The sequence below is a fragment of the Callithrix jacchus genome, chromosome 9 (assembly GCF_049354715.1).
Source record: "Callithrix jacchus isolate 240 chromosome 9, calJac240_pri, whole genome shotgun sequence".
Lineage (NCBI taxonomy): Eukaryota > Metazoa > Chordata > Mammalia > Primates > Cebidae > Callithrix > Callithrix jacchus.
The window spans coordinates 30388803-30408305 of NC_133510.1; the positions used below are offsets into that span (position 1 = coordinate 30388803).

Consider the following 19503-nt stretch of genomic DNA (forward strand, 5'->3'; position numbering starts at 1 on the left):
TGGTGGGCAGTAGGAGGTAAGGCAGAACAGATAACTTGAACAAGGGTGAAGGGGGGAAGTTGTGGCAGGTTCTGGGACAGAATATGAACCAATTGTACCATAGAAGACACTTGGGGAATCTTGAGTCTCTGACTCTGCTTATCACCACCCTATCTCACCCCTCTGTGTCTCCTTGGCTTTAGGTCAGGCATTGGCCACTTGGAGTTCTGCCAACAGAGAAAGAAGCATCCTGGCACCCCCATGTCTGTTTCTGTCACTTATGCTTCATAATGCTCTATGATGATGCCAGCAAGAGGTTTAGGAAGCCAGCTTTCCCCAGCTGTTGGAAGGAAGAATTTGCTGATGTAGGTCTGAAAAACCTCAGGGGACCTGAGACAAAAGAATGATTGCTAAAAATGGGAAGGCAGAAAATAGTTAATTTAGCTTGTGTTGTGAGGAGGTTCTCAGAAGGGACTCCAATATTTCTGGTCTTTTGGTAGCTTTCAGGATCGAAAACCATTATTTACCTTTGGATAAAATTCTCACTTTCATTTTTCTAGGAAGCATACTTTTTTTTGATGAGCATTTTAATCATGCATATGTGATGCACCCTACTTATTGTTCTAGCGGAACCCTGAGTTGGTAACATAAGCTCAGTTGCTTCTGACTGAGATAGTATCCTTGTTTGTGATGAAAAGCTGGACTTTTAACTTTCATTTTCCAGAATTTGGTATAAGCTTATTGATGGAAAGATTTACATTTTATGCTTCTTTTTACCTTCCAAAAAACCTAGCATTGTACTTTGCTCAATACATTATTTTGTGTTGACTGAATGTTGCCTGGCCATCTTCTTACTAAGTTTTATCTGAACATATAATACTGAAGTAGATATTCTATTAGCTTCCTACTAAGCTTTATTTGACCATATAACACTGAAGTAGCTCTTGTATTAGTCTGTTCTCATGCTGGTAATAAAAACATACCCAAGACTAGGTAAGTTATAAAGGAAATAAGTTAAACTGACTCACAGTTCCACATGGCAGGGGAGGCCTCAAGTCATGGTGGGAGTTGAAAGAAGAGCAAAGGGACGTCTTACATGGCAGCAGGCAAAGACAAAGCTTGTGCAGGGGAACTCCCATTTATAAAACCATCGGATCTCATGAGACTTAGTCACTATCACAAGAACAGTATGGCAAAGACCCACTGCCATGATTCAATTACTTCCCACAGGGTTCCTCCCACAACATGTGGAAATTATAGGAGCAACAATTCAAGATGAGATTTGGGTTGGGATACAGCCAAACTATATCAGCTCTGAAAAAGGTTTTTATCATCTCTTGGGAATAATGGTTTAAGTAAAACTTATTTTTTTAAAGGTATAAAATTAATATTATTTCACAATAGCCAGAAGTTGGAAACAACTCAAATGTCTAAATGGATAAACAAAATGTGACAGATACATACAATGGACCATTATTCAGCTATAAAAGGAAATGGCATTCTGGTACATGATATAACATGAATAAACCTTAAAAACATTATCCTAAGTAAAAGAATCCAGACACAAAGGACAGCGTCTTGTGTGATTCCATTTATATGAAATGTCTGGTATAGGCAAATCCATAGAGACAGAAAACAGATTAGTGGTTGCCAGAAACTGGAGAGAACGGATAATAGGAAGTAAATTCTTAATGTACAAGGAGTTTTTCTTTTGAGGTGATGAATAAGTTCTGGAACTAAATAGTAGTGATAGTTGTATAACATCATAAATGAACTTCATATACTAAATTGTACATTTTAAAATGGTTAAAATAGCACATTTTATGTTAGGTGTATTTTATTAAATAAAAAATAAACTATAAAAGTTAGTTTCATGTTCATTGTAGAAAATTTATCTCCCACAAAATTACATTCCATGAGAATTAGGGTAGCCAGATAAAATACTATACATATAGTAAAATCTAGTCATTGTTTATCTGAAATTTAAATTTAACTGGATGTGCTATGTTGTTCTTTGCTAAATCTGGCAATCCTATTGAAAGTAGAAATTTTGTTTTTATCATTACTTTATCCAAGCTCTTAGGACAGTGTCTAGAACATTGTAGTTCCTCAATATTAGTTACATGGATATAAATTTGAAGAGACATCTAAAAATAGAAACTACAGAAAGGAACTAAAAGCATTCATAGATCTGCAAACCAAGAAAAATAACTCAGAATTTTTATTTCCACCTAGAGCCTTTTTCTATTTTTCTTTCCCCCTTGTTTATTGTCATTACTATAGCATATAACTGCATATCCCTTAAATATAAGCAATAATCATAGCACCAAGCTCTCCTAATAAACATAAAATTGTAAAGCTGAACAATGGATTTTGTAGATATATTGTAATTTATCTATTTTTGTATTGTAAAATCTGTTTTAAAAAATTTCAATGCTTTATATAGTGTGCCAGTAAACATGTTGGTCTCTAAATCTTTGTTTTCTACTTCTGAAGGATAAGTTAACAGAAGAGAATTTACTAGATCAAGGACAATATACATCTTTTGGCATTGCAAAATCAATTTTCAAAGTGCCAAATTAATACACAGGTCTACCTGTGATGAATTCAGTGCTCATTTTACCACATTCTGGCCAGACTATTTAATAGTTTACAATCTTTGATAATTTGACAGAGAAAAAATAGTGTCTTGTTAACTCATAACATTTTAAAAAATACAGAAGGGGGCCGGGCACGGTGACTCACGCCTATAATCCCAGCACTTTGGGAGGCCAAGGTGGGTGGATCACAAGGACAGGAGATTGAGACCATCCTGGTCAACAAGGTGAAACCCCGTCTCTACTAAAAATACAAAAAAAAAATTAGCTGGGCAAGGTGATGCATGCCTGAAGTCCCAGCTACTCAGGAGGCTGAGGCAGGAGAATTGCTTGAACCCAGGAGGTGGAGGTTGTGGTGAGCCAAGATCGTGCCATTGCACTCCAGTCTGGGTAACAACAGCGAAACTCCATCTCAAAAAAAATACAGAAGGAACATTTCCTACATATTGGCCAACCAATCATTTATTCTCTGTTGACTAACTTTTGCCAATTTATTAGTGGAAGGTCTTTCTGTTCTCATTCATTTGTATGCTCTTATTACACATCAGAGATATGAATCCTTTGCCTGCCATTCTTTGAATAAATATTTTCAGTTCAGGCTGGGCATGGTGGCTCACTCCTGCACTTTGGGAGGCTGAGGCTGGCGGATCACGAGGTCAGGAGTCTGAGACCAGCCTGACCAACATGGTGAAACCCCATCTCTACTAAAAATATAAAAATTAGCTGGGTGTGGTGGTGTGCACCTGTAATCCTAGCTACTTAGGAGGCTGAGGCAGGAGAATCACTTGAACCTGGGAGGTACAGGTTGCAGTGAGTCCAGGCAGTGCCACTGTACTCCAGCCTGGGCAACAGAGTGAGACTCCATCTCAAAACATATATATATATATATATATATATATATATATATATATATATATATAAGTTTTCAGTTTGCTTTTAAAATTTTGGTCATGCCTTTTGTGAGAAGGGCTTTATTGAAGGATAAGATTGCTGGTTTATTGTTATGTATCTCATTATTTCCTTTGGTCTGAAACACTGGCAGGGTCAGCATCATCTGAGGGCCTGGGTGTCTGGGGAAAGACAGAGAAGATGACATGGAGAAAAAAAACAACAGAATTTGGTCACTGGAGAGTCACTATCTAATTTGGCTTTCTTTTTTCCATTCTAGGGTTTTTAAAATGTTTTTTGAGATGGGAGTCTCACTCTGTCACCCAGGCTGGAGTGCAGTGGTGTGATCTTGCCTCCACCTCCCAGGTTCAAATGATTCGCCTGCCACCACCTCCTGAGTAGCTGAGATTATAGATGTGGGCCATCACACCTAGCTAATTTTTTTGTATTTTTATAAGAGAGGTTTTTGCCATGTTGGTCAGGCTTGTCTTGAACTCCTGACTTTAAGTGATCTGCCCACTTTGCCTTCCCAAAGAGCTGGAATTACAGGCATGATCGATGGTGCCTGGCACTTTCTAGGGTTTTGTTAGTCCCAGTCAGTTACAGCCTTACTCCTTGCTTCACCTACTTAATGTGTATAGCCTAATTGTTAAGAGCCCACCTATGCCAATATGTTTGATTTATTCAAAGTTTTTTTTTTTTTTTTGAGATGGAGTCTCACATTATCACCCAAGCTGGTGATCTCAGCTCACTGTAACCTCTGCCTCCCAGTTTGACACGATTCTCCTGCCTCAGCCACCCGAGTAGCTGGGATTACAGGCACACACCAACACACCTGGCTAATTTTTAAAAAATATTTTTAGTAGGGACAGGGTTTCACTATGTTGGCCAGACTGGTCTCGAATTCCTGACCTCATGATCCGCCCACCTCAGCCTCTCAAAGTGCTGGGATTATGAGCCACTGTGCGCAGCCTTTTTTTTTTTCCTTAAGGAAATTCACTTTGCCTAGTTGAGGCTGGTGACTTTTACACTCACTGAGTGTTTTGTTTGTTTGTTTTTGCATTACAGATCAATTTTCCAGGCACTTATACAGTTAAAAGTTTAGCCTTGGAATATTCATTTAAAAATATGGTTACCAAGAGCACCTTATACTAAAAGTCCAGGACTGCACTTCAGGACAATAAAAATGATGCACTAAGGAAAACTGGACTTGGATGAACTGACTGTGTTGTGGCAATAGATTAGTGCACAGTATGACCTACTGGGGCTTGGGAAGAAAAAATTAGAATGTCTGCTTACATTTTATTTATTTATTTAGAGATAGAGTCTCCCTCTGTTGCTCAGGCTGGAGTGCGGTGGTGTGAACTTGGCTCACTGCAATCTTCCCCTTTCAGGTTCAAGTGACTCTCGTGCCTCAGCCTCCTGAGTAGCTGGGATTACAGGCACATGCCACCACACCTGGCTGATTTTTGTATTTTTAGTAGAGACAGAGTTTCACCATTATGTTTATTTTAGATCATTCTTTAAAGTGTTTATTTATCTAGTTCATAATATATATAACATGTTAGTAAATAAATCAACATACATTGAAGGAATTTATTAATTTTAAAAATAAGGATGCATAATAAAATGCTTACTTTGGAAATAACTGTCAGAGATAACTATAAAGTATAACCATTCAGTGAAAGGGGTACCAAAGAAAAGAGGAAAATGAGAAGAATGAGTAAGTAAAGCTTCATTCACTTTATTAGTTATTAAAGCTGAATGGTATCTCAATGTTACTTTTTAGGAGGTTGGAACTCTGCAAGTGGTAAACTATCAGTAATTTTAGAGCGAAAGCCTTTATGAGCTAAAATAGACTAATGTCATTTTAAATCAATTCAGCTGAGTTTTACTTCAAATAACTCTCCTGCTTAGTTACAAAGGAAGACAAACCAGTGAATAGTTAGGAGTTAATGGGATGGAAGTCTCTGATATATACATTCCATTTTGTGAATTAAACTGTTTTTGGTATATTTTCTTACTATTCTTTTTTTTTTTTTTGAGACAGGATTTCGCTCTTGTTACCCAGGCTGGAGTGCAATGGCCCGACCTCGGCTCACTGCAACCTCCGCCTTCCGGGTTCAGGCAATTCTCCTGCCTCGGCCTCCCGAGTAGCTGGGATTACAGGCACATGCCACCATGCCCAGCTAATTTTTTTTTTTTTTTTGCATTTTTAGTAAAGACAGGGTTTCACCATGTTGACCAGAATGGTCTCGATCTCTTGACCTCGTGATCCACTCGCCTTGGCCTCCCAAAGTGCTGGGATTACAGGCTTGAGTCACTGCGCCCGGCCTATTTTCTTACTATTCTTAATTTACTTGATGACATGTTTAACATCAGTGTATGACCAGATATCTAGCATTTCTACTATTTCCTATTCCAAGTTTGTCTTGGTCAAAGACAACTAGAGAATTGGTAGCTGCGGCCACCGGTTGTCCATATGTCTTTTTTTTTCAACTTGGAGGTAACCAAGGTGAAAGTTGTCTATACTTTTTGTAGCATCTGCCAAGCTCACAGTGGCCCTTACTTTCCTTCCATTTCACCGAGGCCAGGCCCCTGGATGCCATTTGGAGAAATATGCCTTGAAGGGTTCCCCCATCCCACTTCAAGAAAAGCTTTCGGTTTCTTTGTGGGGCTGAACCCAATATGGTGAGAGGACATATTCCTCCATGAAGATGAGGGTTCAGAGAAAGCTTGTGGGGAAAGAGAAAACAAAAGAAAAAAACAACACACAGAGGGAAGGAGGGCTTAGTTTGCTGGAGATTCCCATACTCCTGTGCTGCTTCTTCTCGTGAATCATGAGGCATCACTATGTCTTTGTAATAAATTCTTCACTTTCATTTTTTAAAGCTAGCCTTGGCTGGCCACAGTGGCTCATCCTTATAATCCCAGCACTTTGGGAGGCCAAGGAAGGAGAATCTCTTGAGGCCAGGAGTTCAAGACTAACTTGGGCAAGGTGTTGAGCTCCATGCTCTACAGATAAACAAATAAGTAAATTCATAAAGCTAGCTTCAGTTGGTTTCAATTACTAGCAGTCACAGTCCTAATGAGTACACGACTTACATCTGAGGCTTCACAGCTTTTGAGTATGGAGCAATACTCTGGCAAATGGAAGGCTGTATGCTCTTCTAACAGAAGGAAAGTGCAGGCACAGTCTCTCTTCTGATTAATTCCGTGTCACAGTTTCCCTCCAGGTTCCATTACATGTCTGCTAACAGTTTGTGTGATTGACTAAACTGCAGTAGCTAAAGTAGCTGAAGTCACTGGCTTAATCCTAATGACATTTATCTTTTCAACATGTTGCATGGCCAGAAACTTATTTCCTGCAATTAGTCAATTATATTACTTTAAATGTGTCTGTAGTTCTGTGGCAGTATTTTTCTGGTGAAGCTGTGGTCTCCTGGGAGTCTGCCTGCAGAAGTAAAGGATTAGAGATTTGACAGAGGCCAGACTTGAAGATCTTATGGGGTTTCTTCTCTAATGGCCTGAAAGAGGATGTGGACAGCACCCTTCTGAGGAACAATATGTTCCTTATGGACAACTGGGTGCTCAACTTATATGGCATTTGGATAAATATGAAGTTGTTTTTTGGTCAGAATGGTAAGGTCTGAACATACTAGATATACTTCTACAAATAAGAGGTTCTGCTGAACTCATCAGCTGATAGCTGCTTATATAATTTGAACTGAAGAATACTGTAAGGGTTTTCTCTACAAGAAACAATTCTCTCACAAAGCTCATCACCCACTCTTACAGGAAATTCCAACCGTTTTCGATCAGACAACGAAGTGGGAGCCAGGAATTACTCCCAGAAGGTTAGTGTTAAACTGCAGATGTTATCTAAGAGCAAAGGAGAATCCTGGGGATAGTATTGATCTCTCATTTTAAGTTGGCAAGCATTGGGGTTTATTATTAGACTAGCAAACTCTTTCCTAGGAAACTGGAAAAGAGAAGAGCTGGGGTTGAGAGGTACATGTGGGGTGTAATAAGGTTAGGAGATGTTATTAAATAGCTTGGGGTAGACGTGGATCCTCAGGGATGAGCATGGAAGGTTGGCACAACTAGTGCCCACACAATGGCCTCGTTGTGGTTGGATGCCAGAGAGGCAATAAAAAAGATCAAGGAAAGTGTAAAGAAATGTCCTGGGTGATGATTTAAAAGCAGAATGTTTCAATGACCTCAAAGGTTTGCCTTGGCTATTTTTTGATCAGAACAACTATCTATTTGAGTAAGTTATATTCATATCTGGAATGATAGCTCCTGAGTACCTCTAGTATCTACTATGTACCCGTGAAAATATAAGAATCAAGTTAGAAATGACTGGCTTTGTTCTTCTGCTCATTTTTCCCTTTACATTCCTCTTACATGAAGGGGATTCACTGTTGCTATGCACACATTGCTATGGCAGAATTAGATGGGAACAGATTTAGGCCCACACTAATTCATTATTGTCCAGAAGTTAACCCTAAACAGTTGTAAAACTGGCATGTCTTTGGACTACGGTTGCCAGATTTATCAAAATAAAACAAAAGAGGATGTCTACCTGAATTTGAATTTCATATTCAAAATTTTACTGAGTGCCTATGTTTTATCTGACAACCTTACTTTGAAACCAGTGAGAAGCATTTTTTTCCTCATAGAGGAACTTGTCATATTTATATAGAAAACAACTAAAATTGATCACTGCATATTCAATTCATGAAACAATTACTGAGCACTTTATTTTGGGAAATATTGTGCAAGCTGTGGGGGAAACTGAGCATGATTAAAATATGGTCACTATTTCACATATGCTCATAATCTAGTGGGAAAGGCATTTTGTAAATATCAATAGAATGAAACAGAAGGGGTTGTGTCAAGTAGATTGTGTGTTTTAAGACTACAGAGGAAGGAGTGATTATATTTGATGGAAAGAACCTGGATAGGATTCTGAAGAATAAGCGGGATCTCTGTCAAGGGAGAGGGGAGGAAGGACATTTCAGGCTCAGGGAACAGTGATTATGAGCAAAGCTTGGAGAAATGAATGCTCACAGCCCATGTTCAAGGTAAGTAGACTAGTATTTGGAGTAGAAAATGTGCAGAGAAATGTAGTGAAGTTACGCTGCAAAAGGTAGGTTATAGCTAGGTGGAGAAGGATCTTGGATATCACACTAATTGTGAAAATTTTATTTAATGAGGAAAGATGTGAAGAAGTAGGAAGACCCTAAAATAATTCTGTTATGGGAAGAGCATAATCCATCCTGGTTTGAGGACGACAACTCCCTAGCAATGTAAGGATGGATTGGTGAGGCAAGAGTCTAGAGGCAGGGAGTCAGATAAATAGGATGATGGCAATTATCACCAAAGAGGAATTGCGCTCATGATTTTAATAAAAATTAACCACTGTCTCTTTCGTATACTGAACTTCCTACTTTCTGGTTTTGAAGCAGAGTAAGAGCCCCTTCAATACCTATTCTGTTTTTGATCCTAGCCACTGAGGTCACATTGGCCCAAGCCTGCATTTCTCTCCCTGTAGCTGACTGCTCTGTGGATTGCAAGACACAACATTCTCCTATATATCTAAGAAGTTCACAAGACACTTTTTGGGATAACAAATATCCCTGTACCTCTGTAGATTGAAAACTGAAACTTACCACTCTGTTCCAAAAGCAAAAGGAAGTACACGATTGTGATGCTTATAGGAACTCGGGGAAGCATGAATCAATTCGTCACCAAGGACTTGCATCCACAGATCTGTGATTTGGGGTTCTTTGTAGAAAGGACAGTTTTATTTTACTATTAAAAATATAACCTCAGGTCATGTGCAGTGGCTCATGCCTATAATCCCAGCACTTTGGGAGGCTGAGGCAGACAAACTCTTGAGGCCAGGAGTTCAAGACAAGCCTGGCCAACATGGTGAAACCCCTGTCTCTACTAAAATGAAAAAGTTGTCTCTAGATACTGATGCACGATTTGGCTATGGATCTGACTACTCTTGCCAACAGAACAAATTAAAGGACTTGATCACAGAGAGAGGGGCAGGTTTCCTGAGAGTTCAGCAGCATAGTCTTCATCTTTTGAACGGTGGGATTGCTTTACTGGTCAAAGTGAGGGGAAAAAAGCACAACCTACTGAACGAAGGATAGATCCAAACTTCGAAAGATATCCCCAAAATTTCAATGACTCCAGAAGAAATGAGCTTCACCACCAAGAAATGAATTTAGAGAATCAGACACACGAGAAGTAAGAGGGGAGCGAGACAGAAGGAGAATACTGATCATTCATGACAGGCCTGATATCACTCATCCTAGACATTCTCAAGAGGCAGGGCCCAATTCTTCTATACCTACCAGCTGGAAAAGTGAAGGAAGCATGTCCACTGACAAATGGGAAACAAGAGTTGAAAGGCCCAAACGATCTGGGAGAGAAGTATCAGGGCAAGGCATGAGAGGTGCTCCCTCTGGGAAGTAGCGCTTGGGGTACAGGAGCAGAGAGGGAGACAGAGGAGTCATCATAGACCAAGGAAGTGGATCACAGCACTGACCTGAGGAGCAACATGTGGTTGAATGTCATGGATGGGACACAAGTGGACCAAGGAAAGAGTGGCATCATCCACCCTCTCAAGGGCCTAGCTGTCATGATACCAGGCGAATAGGTGATGGTTGGGCAGGCACAGGCAGGATAACCCGACATTCAAATAACGCATCCCCAATTAATAGAATTGTACAAATCAGTGGCAATTCCATACCAAGAGGAAGTGGCTCCAAATTTATGCCATTTAAGGATGGACCTCCATGATGATTCTGAAAATGAGCTATCTGCCATGGTTTTAAGATAATTTATTGAAATATCCTGTAGACTTTACTTGACTACTTATGAAAAGGACCTCTGATTTGCTTGAGAGTTCTATCATACTTTAAAAAAATTTAACATGGGCCGGGCGCGGTGGCTCAAGCCCGTAATCCCAGCACTTTGGTAGGCCGAGGCTGGTGGATCACGAGGTCAAGAGATCAAGACCATCCTGGTCAACATGGTGAAACCCCGTCTCTACTAAAAATACAAAAAATTAGCTGGGCATGCTGGCGCGTGCCTGTAATTCCAGTACTCAGGAGGCTGAGACAGGAGAATTGCCTGAACCCAGGAGGCGGAGGTTGCGGTAAGCCGAGATCGCGCCATTGCACTCCAGCCTGGGTAACAAGAGCAAAACTCCGTCTCAAAAAAAAAAAAAAAAAATTAACATGATTGCTTTTCTCAATTTTGGAGATGTTTAAATAGTTCTGTTGTAACTTTTAATAGTCTTGTGTATCACTCAACTTTTTTTCTTGCAGCACTGAGATACATTTCAAAGATAGAATTGAACTCATTTTGTTTAACGCTGTGTGAATAATAAAGAGTAGTTTGCAGTTGGCAGTGGTTTAATTTGCAGCCTTAGCTCTGTGTGTCTGACTCTAAAGTTACTTCTTTTCACCAAGCGTTTTCAGCCTCCATTTTGAAGGCTGCCTAAGCTTAAGAAGTCTTAGCTGTCTAATTTTTAGACAATAAGATTGTTCCTTGCCTTTCTGAGTGTTGTGTAACCTATTTTTGCAGAAGATACTGTTACATTAAGTGCATCTGTGTATCCTGGTTTAAAGAAAATGTAATCTTTTTTGAAAGAAAACTTCATATTCTGTATAGTTGCTAAAGTATTGAGAACCAATTTTCGGTTTAGTATAGCAGCACACTTGTTCAGGTTTGCATGGTATGAAACCAAACAGATTAATGAAATCTTGGCCATGAGGTTTATCTCGCAAGGTTCTTAGACCGAGATGTGCAGGTAAGTGCACTTTTAGGTAATCTGCACTGTTCGATGGATAAATTCCATCTCTGGGAATTGTGTGAATATTAATGTTTTCATATTCCCAACTATGTTGAGAAGTGGAAAAAAACCCAGGCTCTAGATGGTTTTAGAGTGAATGAGTTGGGTTTTCTTAATACTTGTATGTGGGAAGACATTGTTGTCTTTTTGTGAAAATAAAAATCCACACCTGGAAAAAAAAATAACCTCAGAGGAATGGTAATGGTGTCTTTATTTAAACTGAGTTTCTTTACTGACCACATTTTTATCTGTAATTCAGAGATAAATCAATACCCATAATTATAACTAAAATTCATTAAATATTATTTAACACTGAAGATTTTTCTAGTCAGTATATTAGGCATTTTATATGACTTATTTAATTTTCCCATTTATCCTATGAAAGGATTAGAGATGTAATTAAGAGAACATCTCTAATACATAAAGAACAATGAAATAATCATAAACACTATTAAAATTATAAAATATATGTCAAAAACATGCACATTATTGTTAAAAGATGCAATTTTCACTTAATAATTTGGTACAGATAACATCAAATATTAGTGCTGATAGCGTCCCATGTACTTCTGAGAAGATAAAAATTAACAAGACTCCTGAAAGGCCTTTTTAAAAATAAGTTAAATATTCATGCCTCAATGATCTTTATTTGTGAGGGAATTTGTACCAGATAAATAATTAGAAATATACACATAGATTTTTATCTAAGGATGTTGACTACAATATTATTATTGGGAAATCAAAAAGATCCGAATGTTTAACTATAAGAGATTTGTGAATCATTTTTTAATTTCATTTTTTAGTCATTTGTGAAGATGATGATTTTGTGTTCATTCTTAACATTTCCTTGGAAAAATAATATTAAAACATTTAAAAAATGGTCTTCATATAATTAAGACATTACAGAATATAATACAATATTTTAAAGAAATTATTCAAATTTCTTGATTTTTCTTTATTCTCTATTATGTTGATACATTGGAAAAGTAAATATGGCTTAAAAGTTTAGCAGTTAACTTTTTGTCTCCTTACTTAGCAATCAATTAATAGTCTTCATAACAAAATACAGACTATCATTACATAATAATCTCCGTATTTGTATCCATGTAATTCAGCCCATCAGAAAAATGCTGTCATATTATTACTGAATTTTCTCTTTGAGTATTTTTCCATAGACTTGGTTCAGACTGTAGCAAGCTAATGTTTGCTTCCCCCTCCCTTTAACATCTGCTTTATTTTTGAGTGAGAAAATAGAACAGATTTGAGCACCTAGGCAGCCCCTCAAAAAATTTCCCCGTTTAAATGAAATACAAGAGAAATAATCATCTTGAGGTCTCTTGCTACTTTAATTTGCTCTTGTAAATTCTTTACATTTTATTTCTCCTTCAATATACAAACTTGGTTCCATTTTGTAAAGTCTAGTGGGCTCCACGTCCAAATTTTTCTATCCACCTGACACTCACAAGAACTCCTGGTTTCTGTAAGGATTAAGCCAGGAAGCAGTTTCTAACTACAACAAATTGAAACGTTTGCACAAGGAAGTGCTGCTTTTATAAGTGATGGGAAACTTCAAATTTGATTACAAGCAACCTTTGGCTTCCTATCTGTTCAACAATAGGCCATGTTGTTAAGGGCAATTTCCATGCACAGCATGTGGGTCCCATTTTTTCATCCTTAGACATGGTTGTTTACTGTTCAGCACTGTTTGTGCATTTTAATCAGGGTTTTTCAGTCTCCCTTAATAAATCACTACAAAGCAAATGTACCAAAACAAGAACTATTATGTGGTATTGGTTGCCCTTACACATTATTTGCTGTCCTAGAGATTTACTCAGTATCCACATTTTGAAAAATAATGACAGCAAGAACAAAATCCATATCCCAAAGTATTATATTTAGAATTGCAACATTTCTGGCTAAATGCCCTCTTTGAGCTCCATTCTTTACCAGTAGGAGCCTGACTTTAAAATTCAGTTCAAGCAAGAATGACTTAACAATTGGAATCTGCCATCGGTCCTTGGGACTGAAAGTCTTTTTGATGGGATGAAGCTGACAGCCTAGTTCCTGCTTGGCAGGCATTCACATGAAATGAGCCTGTATTCGTATAGATAAATGTTTAGACATTCAGGTGTCTTGCTGTCTGAGAAGAGTATTACTGGTTAAGGCAATGGTAAGCAGAAGAAAAATGAGTTTTCAGGCACTTATGCCTGAGTGAGAAAGGACAATGACTTGTTAGCATCATCTGGCAAGCAGGCAAAAGAAACAAAGTTTGATCTCTCTCTTCCCTCCTAAGACTAAACTTTATTAGCTTTTAAATGAACTAAGAAAAAAAGCACATTTTTTCCTTCCAAGAGTTTTTTTGTCATTAAGTTAAATGCATTTTCTCAACTTCAGCTTCTAGCATCAAAGACTGATTATTACTAAGCTATGATATTTTAAAGCCCAGGCTAGAGGTAAGAATGCCCTGATGGAAAAAGAAATCAAGGGGTATTGTACAATGTAGATTTGCATTTCAAAACATGACTTGGCGCTTAGAATTTAGATCCAGCGATCAATACTGGATCACTGGATCTAGTACTGTTATAATGATATATGAGTCACTGGAAAATTAATAGCATATGTATGTATTATAATTTGAGGCTCGGGGGAGAGTTCACCAAATACAGGAACTACAGGACAACATTTTAAGTAAATGAATGATTCCTAAGCCAAGTAGTTATTTGGAAATGTCCATGCTAAACTGCATTGCAAAACATCTTGGATTACCCTTTGACATCACTATAAAATCCTCTGGAGGTGCTTTGCATAATTCTTCATTAACTTAGCTAGCCAAAGTGCTGTTTTGGATGTATCCTGGAGAAAATAATTCAGGAGTAAGAAACATATGGTTATGTGTTTAATTAAAAAGTAGATACAAGTGCTGAAACTATTATGAAAGCAACAGTCACACTTTTGAAGGTGTTCTTATTTTAATTCCTGCACAACAAATAGTATAGCACAAAAATATTTCATCTGAAAAATCAGAGCTTGGCATTTATTTCTAAGTTTTCTAAACTGTATCCAAATGTCCAGAAATTTACCCTTCACCCATCCTTTTTGCTCACAAATTTTTAGGTTTTTTTCTTTTTCAAATATATATTTTTCTCCAATCCAGGCTCTCAAACTTTGATCTCTTTCCTCATAATGCCTCCTAATGTTAGTGGTGGCATTAGGATAAGGCATCCTAGCAAATCTAATCTTTGCACAACAACTTCATTTAGTCTTTTAATAAATTCACTATAACTCTCTATTTCTTAATCCATAGTCCTTTGAGGCACAGACTGTTATGGTCACTCCTAATATTGATTCTCCCTTCCTCCTTAGTGAATAGACACTAATTTTGGCTGGGCGTATTTTGTACAGGTAAAGAACTACATTGATCAGCTTTTCTTGTGGCTAGGCATGATGATGTGACTACATTCTGGCCAATAAAATATAAGTAGAAGTATTGTTTAGATCCTCCAAAAAGAATTCTTAAGAAGAAGGAGGAATGCTTTCTCTCCAACCCTCCTATTCACCCCCAAATCCAACTGCCTGGAATATAGATGTGACATTGGAACTCTAACAACAGCAGGGACCTTGAGGATTTGGATGACATCTGATAGAAGAGGGATAGTTAGCTGTAAGAACCCTGACTCTCAGGAAACTTAATGTTGCAGTCATTCCAGTCCTGAGCTATGTTAGGTTTGCTTGTTATACATACTGAAATAATCTCATGCTCTAACCCAAGTATGAGAAAAAGTATGGAGGGTTTGACATGGGCTAGATTCTAGGACCTGTTGAAGCTGGGTGCTCTGATAACACTCTGAGTTGGGACTCTACAGGGCTTTGCTTTAAAAAGAAAGGTGAACCATAAATAATCCAGCACTCTCCTTTAGGATCTAGAAATATCAATTATTGAAATTGAATAAAAGTCATTCTGTATTGCTAGCATCTGCAAGTGCCTACAAATCATATGAAAATTCTTGCTACAGAAAGTAACATTATTCTAGGTCTCAACTCATTTCACAAATAAATATTTATATACAATGTGTAGTATGCAATCCAAGATAACCTGACATGTAAGTAGACTAGTTTGCATAAAGAGAATCATCAGAAACAACAAACAATGAAAATAGTACTGTAGGAACTCCAGATATGAAATTAATAGGATTGTTTTAAAATAGCTTGCTTGCCAAGTGCAATGAGATAAAAAATAATATTCACAAGACAAGATCCCAAGATGGCCGAATAAGGGGCAGCTTTGAAAGCAGCTCCCATCAAGAGAGACGCAGAAACTGACTGGTCTCCACAATTCCAAATGAGGTACCAGGTTCATTTTGTGGGTCTGGTTGGACAGTGGGTACAAACCAAATAGGGCAAGTTGAGGCAAGGTGGGGCACTGCCCCACCCAGGAGGTGCATGCAACCAACTGGAGGACCAGGGGATCTCCCCCTCTGGGACTTCTGTTTGGATAGAGCACTCCACCCAAGCCCCCTACAACCCTGTTCCTGTCAAAGAACAGGAGATATTCTACAGGCTAAAATGCCTCAGTGAGCTGCCTGAACAGGGCAGAACAGCAACTTTGGCCGGCACTGGGGCTGTCAGCATAGATGTAGCGAAGCACTGGCTGACGCCAAGAAAGCAAAAAAGCTGGAGGGCTGGAGCTACCAACACCCCAGAAAGAAGGGGAACTGAACACAGGGAAACAGCCCATACAGCAGGACAGGTCCCCTCCCCTCCCCACACAAAGCCCAGCAGGCTAAAAAAAACTCTCACTCCAGAGTTACACACCCAGAACACCAGTTAGAGAGTGACCAGGAATGATCAAGCTCAGCTGGGGGAAGGGAAGCCTCCATCGCAGAAGCCGGCCTAATTTTCCTGAGTAAATAAAAGACGCAGCAGATCCACTGAATCTGTGGAGCCCAGCAGCACCTCTGCAGGCAGACAAAGGAAAGACTGCCTCCCCAAACAGCTACCTGTTATCAAAACTACATAAATCCAATGAGATGGGAAGAAACCAGTACAAGAAGAATGAAACCATCAAAAACCAGAACGTCTCTCCCCTACCACGAGATCACAACTCCTCACCAGCAAGGAAACAAAACAGGATGGAGAATGAATTTGATGAATTGACAGAAGTGGGCTTCTTAGGTGGGTTATAACAAACTTCTCTGAGTTAAAGGAACATGTTCTATCCCAATGCAAGGAAGCTAAAAACCTTGAAAAAAGATTAGATGAAAAGCTAACTAGAATAAACAGCTTAGAGAATAACACAAACAATTTGATGGAGCTGAAAAACACAGCACAAGAACTTCATGAAGCATACACAAGTTTCAATACCCAATTAGATCAAGCAGAAGAAAGGATATCAGAGATTGAAGATCAAATCAATGAAATAAAACAAGAAGGCAAGAAAAGAGTGAAAAGAAATGAACAAAGCCTTCAAGAAATATGGGATTACATGAAAAGACTTAATCTATACCTCAACAGTGTAACGGAAGATGTTGGAGAAAATGAATCAAAGATGGAAAACACTCTTCAGGACATTATCCAGGAGAACTTCCCCAACCTAGCAAGGCAGGCCAACATTCAAATACAGAAAATACAGAGAATACCACAATGATACTCCTCTAGAAGAGCAACCCCAAGGCCCATAATTATCAGGTTCACCCAGGTTGAAACAAAGGAAAAAATACTAAGGGCAGCCAGAGAGAAAGGTTGGGTCACCCACAAAGGGAAGCCCATCAGACTCACAGAGGATCTTTCAGCAGAAACCCTACAAGCCAGAAGAGAGTGGGGCCAATATTCAACATCCTTAAAGAAAAGAACTCTCAACCCAGAATTTCATATCCAGCCAAACTAAACATTATAAGTGATGGATAAATGAAATCCTTTATGGACAAGCAATTGCTGAGAGATTTTTGACACTACCAGACCTGCCCTACAAGAGCTCCTGAAGGAAGCACTAAACACAGAAAGGAAAAACCAGTCACAGCCACTGCAGAAAAGAACCAAATGGTAAATACCAATGATGCAATGAAGAAATTATGCCAACCAAAGGGCAAAACAATCAACCAGTAATAAAATGGCAGGATCAAATTCACACATAACAATATTAACATTAAATATAAATGGACTAAATGTCCAAATCAAAAGACATAGACTGGCAAATTGGATAAAAAGCCAAGAACCATCAGTGTGCTGTATTCAGCAGACCCATCTCATGTGCAAAGACACACACAGACTCAAAACAAAGGGATGGAAGAAGATTTACCATGCAAATGGAGAGCAAAAAGAAGCAGGGATGGCAAATCTTAGTCTCTGATAAAACAGACTTTAAACCAACAAAAATCAAAACAAAGAAGGGCATTACCTAATGGTAAAAGGATCAATACAACAAGAAGAGCTAACTATTTGAAATATATATGCACCTAATACAGGAGCACCCAGATACATAAAGGAGGTTCTTAATGACCAACAAAGACACTTAGACTCCCGCACAATAATAGTGGGAGACTTTAACACTCCAGTGTCAATATTAGACAGATCAACATGACAGAAAATCAACAAGGAAATCCAGGACTTGAATGCAGATCTGGGCCAAGTGAAGTTAATAGACATTTACAGAACTCTTAACCCTGAATCCACAGAATATATATTCTTCTCAGCATATATCACACTTACTCTAAAATTGACCACATAATCGGAAGTAAACCACACCACAGTGCAATCAAATTAGAACTCAGGATTAAGAAACTAACTCAAAACTGCACAACTTCATGGAAAATGAATAACTGGCTCCTGAAGGTAGACTGGTTAAACAATGAAATGATGGCAGAAATAAAGATATTCTTCGAAACCAACGAGAAATGAAGACACAACTTACTAGAATCTTTGGGAAACATTTAAAGCAGTGTCTAGAGGGAATTTCATAGCAATAAATGCCCACATGAGGAGCAAGAAAAGATCTAAAATCAACACCTGTCGTCAAAATGGAAAGAGTTAGAGCAGCAAGATAAAAAAATCTCAAAACCTAGCAGAAGACAAGAAATAACTAAGATCAGAGCAGAACTGAAGGAGATAGAGACACAAAAAACCCTTCAAAAAATCAATAAATCCAGGAGCTGGTTTTTTTGAAAAGATCAACAGAATAGATAGACCACTAGCTAGATTAATAAAAGAGAAAACAGAAAAGAATCAAATAGATACAATAAAAAATGATATAACCACTGATTCCACAGAAATACAAACTATCATCAGAGGTTACTACAAACAACTCTGTGCACAGAAACCAGTAAACCTGGAAGAAATGGATAAATTCCTGGACACTTACACTCCCGAGACTAAACCAGGAAGAAGTTGAATCCCTGAATAGACCAACAACAAGGGCTGAAGTTGAGGCAGCAATTAATAGCCTACCAATTAAAAAACGTCCAGGTCCAGATGGGTTTACAGCCAAATTCTACCAGATGTACAGAGAGAAGCTGGTACCATTCCTTCTGAAACTATTCCAAACAATACAAAAAGAGGGAATCCCCAACTCATTTTATGAGACCAACATCATCCTAATACCAAAACCAGGCAGAGATGCACCTAAAAAAGAAAACTTCAGGCCAATATCCATGATGAACACTGAAGCAACAACTTCTAAAAAAAAATACTGGCAAACAGAATGCAACAGCAAATCAAAAGCTTATGCATCCTGACAAAGTAGGCTTCATCCCGGGGATGCAAGGCTGGTTCAACATACACATGTCTATAAATGTAATCCATCACATAAATGGAACCAAATATAAAAACCACATGATTATCTCAATAGATGTAGAGAAGGCCTTTGACAAAACTCAACAGCACTTTATGATAAAAACCCTCAATAAACTAGGTATTGATGGTATGTATCACATAATAATAAAAGCTATTTATGAAAAAACCCACAGCCAATATCATACTGAACGGGCAAAAACTGGAAGCATTCCCTTTGAAATCTGGAACAACACAAGTATGCCCTCTCACACCACTCCTATTCAGTATGGTATTGGAAGTTCTAGCCAGAGCAATCAGGCAATGATAAGAAATAAAGGGTATTCAATTAGGAAAAGAGGAAGCCAAATTGTCTCTATTTGCAGATGACATGACTGTATA

At 38.4% G+C, this 19503-nt stretch overlaps 1 long non-coding RNA gene and 1 pseudogene across 2 annotated transcripts in view; one reads left to right on the forward strand and one right to left on the reverse strand.

Moving 5' to 3' along the window:
• Positions 1-19503, reverse strand: part of LOC144577876 (uncharacterized) — a 59837-nt gene that overhangs the window by 238 nt on the left and 40096 nt on the right. The window lies entirely within an intron of this gene.
• On the forward strand, positions 270-10283 carry LOC100406122 (SAFB-like transcription modulator pseudogene; annotated as a pseudogene).